The sequence below is a fragment of the Halichoeres trimaculatus genome, unplaced genomic scaffold (assembly GCF_033239565.1).
Source record: "Halichoeres trimaculatus isolate MK-OKI-2021-1 unplaced genomic scaffold, fHalTri1.1 fHalTri1_scaffold_6, whole genome shotgun sequence".
Classification (NCBI taxonomy): domain Eukaryota; kingdom Metazoa; phylum Chordata; class Actinopteri; order Labriformes; family Labridae; genus Halichoeres; species Halichoeres trimaculatus.
In genome coordinates, this window is record NW_027437184.1 from 27,643,957 (window position 1) to 27,650,317 (window position 6,361).

A 6,361-nucleotide genomic window follows, 5' to 3' on the forward strand; every position below is an offset into this window, starting at 1 on the left:
CTCATGTCATCAGTCACACTTTTCTCTAAACCTCGACTCTTCCTGACATTTCCCCGCTGCGCTCTACTCTAACACAGGTTTTATAAACTAATTTCCCTGGAAAAAATCAATCCATTAGAGGTGGGTTCCAAGAAGAAGAGAGAATTAAATAATTAAGGCTGCAGCAGCGAGAGCGGCTGCTGAAATGAGCCTGTCCAATCACTTAACAAGGTGTCGTTTTATATTCCTCAGAGGCGGCTTTGACGTCAGGCTACAGATAACCTTTTAAAAGACCAATTTACTTTTCACAATTATTTAGACCCACTCTATTAACTAAATTACAAACTTTAAGTGATCAAGCCTCTGTAGCCTCTCTGCCTTGTTAGGACCACAGAGCTTCACAGCATGCCAATGAATCCACCTATTAGTGGAAGCATTGGAAAAATGTCCCACCCTCTGCAATAAATCACTAAACTTTAAATTGGAAAAGTAGAAGTTACAACTTTCTTGACCAAATATTTTTCTACTAAATGTCACATGAATGCAACAAAGACAAGGTTTTATAAGATGTTCCAAGCTGAGCTTTTTGTTACTCTACATTAAATCAAGCATCATTTTAAAAACCACCCCCAGAGAAATTTAGCATGCTAAGCTAAAGCAACACAACTGAAGTAGTTTGCAACATTAAAGCTGTATTGAATCAGTTTTAGTCATATTAAATGATATTTTTTTACATTCATTTTGACCACTTCTGATATCCCAGCTATACCTACTAACAAAGTGTGGTCTTGTATTTATCCATAAGATGCTAAGAAAGTAAGGAAAGGCTGTCAGATGTCACTGTCAATCAGTGATCACGCTTGGAGTCAAAGACATGTGCATCTGTCAATCTCATCTGTTGCCTCTTTCACAACATACAGACAAAAGGCACAAGTTACAAGTCAGCTGAGATGTACTGACAACAGCGAAAAGGAGCAGAGAAATATCATTTAAAGCAGTAAACTACACGTGACTCACAAGAAACATCAGGTTCATGCAAAGAAATGTTGATCCACTGATACCCTCAGCCTGCAAACTCGAGGATTGCCAAACAGATTAAGTAAAAGCAGCCGGAAAAGTGAACATTTAGCATACTTTACTGCACATTGCATCCGTACAGGTCAGCAGACTGTGGGTGTAAGCTAGCTCCATCAATTTTCAAAACTCATATAGTGCAGAAAAAATATAATTATGAGTTTTAAAGCAGTGCCCAGAGATACAGATATGCTCTCGCAGGCCTCCGTGGAGATTTGTTGGAGTTGAAGAGGCCACTGGGTCGAAGGGAAAAGACAGCGCACATGTTACAGTTTGAGACTTAATGAGTCCAAGCACTGCATGTTTAAAATGTTCTTGGAGATGTTTAAAAAATAGAGCTTACCATAAGGATTGTGAGTCTTAACCATTTGTTAACAACTGGATGTGATTTGCCATGAAAAAAATCATATGAAATATACTGAAGTCCCTTTAATACAGAATAAAGGCCCAACCAAGGCCAACCTGACCTATAGAATATCAACATTGTTGTTGACACGTCCACCTCAAACAATCTTGGTCTCACATTTGGCTTGTTGGCCACTGGTCACCCTTACCTCATTTCTTGTGACCTCTCTACATCATTGTGTTCAGGAGTTAGCTGTTATTGATTGTTTGTGCTAGCTTGGCTCACTAGAGCAGCGGTTCCCAACCTTTTTTGTGCCACAGACCAGTTGACTTTCAGACAATATTTTCACGGACTGGCTCTTCTGTCTCCTCACTGGCTCTTTTACCATGCTTAAAGAAACTTTCCAAAGATGTTTGTTTTTTGTCCATTTTGCTAGCTTGGGGGGTTTGGCGTCAAGAATGAGTCATAGATGAATCAAAGGAGAGAATCTGGTCATTTTTCAAAATAAAACAGAATCAGACAATAAATCAAACTGGAATTATGTAAGTTGAGTATTTTTTTATGTGCGGCCTGGTACCAATTGACTCACAGACTGGTACTGGTCCATGGCCCAGGGGTTGGGGACCACTGCACTAGGGGATATTTAAAGAGGAGTTATAATGTTTTCTTTTATTTTAAACACTTATATTGAGTAGAGCCCGACCGATATGGGATTTTTGGGGCCAATGCCGATATCGATACTGGGGGCAAAAAACAGCCGATATCCAATATATTGGCCGATATCCGATATATATATGCTGATATTTGATATATCGGCTGATTTATATAATAAATTCATTGATATACACAGGATATATACTGTATATAATCACAAATCATTATAATACCCATATGATTCAAGACAGAGACAGAACACTATCAAATTAAAACAAGGAACTTTAATTATAAAACTGTCAACATAAGAACTGTAGTGTTATCCAATGATAAATAAGAACAAGCTGTAAACACAATAATAAATAAAGAAGTCAAACTTTAAAGACTTTTTTCTCCTATTTATGTCTGTTTATCTCACAAAAAAGCAACTAACACGATGTTAAAACGTCATTCTATAGTCTTACATTAGATAATGGTAGATGGAGTGTTCAGCCCAACACATAGACACACAGAAGCAGGACCGACAGAACCTCTGTGGAGCAAAAAAATTTTTATAATCGGCTACATTTTGGCCGATGTTGATTAATCGGTGACAGGCATAACCGACCCGATTAATCGGCCCAACCGATTAATTGGTCGGGCTCTAATATTGAGTAACAATGCTGGATTTTCATGCTTAACATATAGATTTTCAAACCTTTACATAGTTATATGTTGTAGAAACCCCCAAATCTGTCTGCAAAATGGCACAAAAATAGCATGAGATCCTCAAAAAGTTTTCACCAAGTCTGCCCCCTGACAGACCCCCAGAAGGCAGGCCAATCAGAGACAAAGGGTTTGTGGGGCAGGAAGCCTTAAAGAGACAGCAACTAAAAAGATTTTAGACTAAAACAAGGGTTTTATTAAACACCAGTCAGAAAAATAGGTAGCTCTACATCATGTTAAGCTACTACAGGGGTACCATAGGGCTAGAAAAGGCCTGAAGATAGTGCAGTACCCCTCTTTAAAGTGAAAGTGGTTGATTATAATACTTTACCCAGGTACTGCCTGTAGATGTGCTCCATGTCAGGTGAACTCGTGCTTGTGAATTTACATTTTCAGTAAGATCCCCTGGGATTATAGAAGTAGGTTACATTGTATTTTAATCCAAACAGACAGTCTTTCAGGTCAATACAATAATGTGTTAAAGTGTTTGTAAATGCTTATCTGAATGTTGGTGAGGTTTTCAAGAGTTTTGTTCTGTGTGTTTACATCATACACCATGAAAGTTTGGCTGCAGTCAATCCATCACCCTGCTGTGGCATCTTTTGAAGACTTTTTTTCACCAACAATTTTGCCAAAAAAAAGCACCCTTTTGATCATGAAATAGCAGAGCACATTTTGATGTTTTTGCTTATTTGAGATCTCAACTCTGTGTGGTGTGTGTGTTCGAAATGTTTAATGAGAGTTGTGTAAGATTCAGTCAGCCCCGCCATGATACAGATGACCGTGTCATCAAAAGTTTGTTGGAGCACCACATATTTGCTGTGGGTCAAAACAACAACAGCTCAGTCCCTGAAGCGCAGTCAGCAGCTGGGCAGAGTCTCTGTATTAACTCTAATTGAAGACGAGAGATCAGAGCTCAGACCAGCTGGAGCAAACAGACAAATCAGAGACTAATGAACGGAGCTCAGGCCAACACGGACAAACCACAGCATGACACCGACTAGAGCCAAACAAGCCAGGTCAGACATGTGGGGTCCACTTTTTTCTCTAGTTACTGTGAGCTGAGGAAAGTTTACTCTGTGTGTTTCATCCTCAGCTCACTCTGTTTATTCATGCTGTCTCACCAGTAGGACCAGTCAAGACTTTCCAGATATTGCCTCAGAAATAACTTTTCTTTTCTTGTAGCACATGTGGTATCTTCAGGAAAACTACTTCAGTGCGCCATCATAGAGTGAAAGATGATAGTGAATTTCAGACAAGAGTTGATGCTTTCCACACGAGGGCTGAAGCAGAGTCACTCCAGGTGTGTGTCCAGTATGGGAGTTACTGATGTCAGCCCAGTCTGTCATCTTGACTTTCACCCAAAAGCCATAGACTGTAATTAAAATGTCTTAGTTTCATAAACGGCCTAATGATTGATGTGTACAAAACATTATTATTAAAAGGAACGCAAAAGTGTGACAAAGATAGAAACCTAATAATGAAATGAAAATAGCACTAAAACAAGAATTTAATGTTGAAATAAAATTGCTTTTCAAGATTACAAGCCTATTTTGAATCTAATGACAGCAAAACCATGCAAAAGCTTTTCATACAAGCACACCAAAATTAAATTCTTGAAAAATTCAAGAAAAATATTTTGAGGAACTTTTTTTAATCATTTTGACTGTCGACAAGTTTGCGACATGAATTAGTATTTGAGAGCACTCAAGAGAGGCCAGATCTCTCTGATAGAATAGAATAGACTTTATCAATCCTCAAAAGGTAATTCAGAGTCACAGCAGCAATGAAAGAAAGTGTATAGTGCAGAAATTCCAAGAATATAGAAATAGAATAATTTAAGTGTCAACTAGAAAAAAAAAGTCCATCAGAGACAACAGCTTGTCCATCATTCTCCAGTCAGCCTCCACCTCCACATGGTCCAGGAGTATTCTGAACTTCTGCACCAGTTTGTTCAATCAGTGAAATCTTTTCATTGTGGCGTTTGTGTTGATATTAGCTCTGTTAGCCGTGTTTGTGAATAGCATGATGCTACTCTGCACTCTGGTATTCCATCTTGTACTGGGTTAGCATGGCTAGCTCATCCTTCTTATTGTAGACAGATCTTACATTCCCCATAATGATGGATAGAGGGACAGGTAAGTGTTGTCTCCTCTTAGCACACAGCAGTACCAGCAAATTGTCCTTGCCTCCTTCCCCTCAGCCTGATTTTTCCTGCAGGAAACATTGGGCCTAGCACAGGTTAGCATCAACATGCTACAGGCTTGTGTGTAAACAAGACAACCATAGATACCGGTGGGATCTCCAGACACTCTTAAGAACAAAAAATAGTAAAAAAAAAAAAAAACCACAGTAGATGCAACCAGTTTGATGTCAACTGCCAACAAATGAGGCATAACAAGGGATGACAAGCTCCATATTCCAAGACAGGTAAAAAGAGAAGACAAAAGGATAAAAAAAGAACAAAAAAAAAAGCTGCTGCAACAAACTTTCACACGAGCAGGGCTTTCTTTGATATAAAGCTGTGAAGAAGTTCTGTAAAAGATGAAAAAAGTCTTTGGGCAGGAATTTGTTTAATTTTGTTAAAATATCAGAGGATCTGGAGGAATCTCTGTTCAAAAGAAAAAGATGTAAAAAACAACACAAGGTCTGTGGGCGGCACTGCACTTAAAACAAGCAAGACTGTAATCAAAATCAAGGCATTAGTACAAAAATCCTCCTCAAACCCCCCATAGATACTGTCCTAGCTCATTTTCCTGTCAGTTTTAAGTGTACCATGCACATGAAAAACACCTCTGTCTTCATTAGGCTGGAACCCATTCAAGATGGACTGGGTAGAGGTGAAAAGCTGTCCTGTTGTCCGATAATTCTACGTTTAAGGCTGTGTTTTGAAATCCTGGATGCTACATCCTTTGAAGGGTGTACAGTTTCAACAGCATCTTAACACTTCTAGAAGTCGGATTGCACATTAACAGGCTGACACACTGCTACAAGATTGTATATCCCCTTAATAAAGGAAGTCTGTCAAGTGGTTGTGCATGTGTAGCAACCTTTAAGGTTGTGCTGGATGGTATACTAGCTGATGCGTTTGACCCTTGGTTCCATGTGCCAAGTGCACCGCGTGTCAGCGCCGCTCACACTCTGACCCTCTCCGTGGAGCAGAGAGTTACAGTTTGACATAGATAAGCACATGAACTTTGCATGTAATTTCTGTAAAAAAAATCTCCATGACTCACAAGCCAAAAATACATTCTTATCACTTTTGATCCTGCACAGACGTAAACATGTAGACACATTTTTATGTATTCTGCTCTCTGAGTCTCTCTCTGCGGAACAGACTGGCACTGACTCGCGGTTATAGAATACATGATCATACCAGTGATTAAATTTAAAGATGCTATGAGGACAATCTGTTATAATTGCACCCACTCGCCACCTTGTGGCCCGGAGTCTCAGCACACTGTCATGAAATATTTATAGCGAGGCGTGTGTTTGTTTTGGAATTAAATGAAGATTGGATCAAACCAAATTTTCTTTGTTTAGGACAACTTTTTACTGGATACAACGCACTGAGGAAAGGGACTTATCAGTACAGTTATGTGG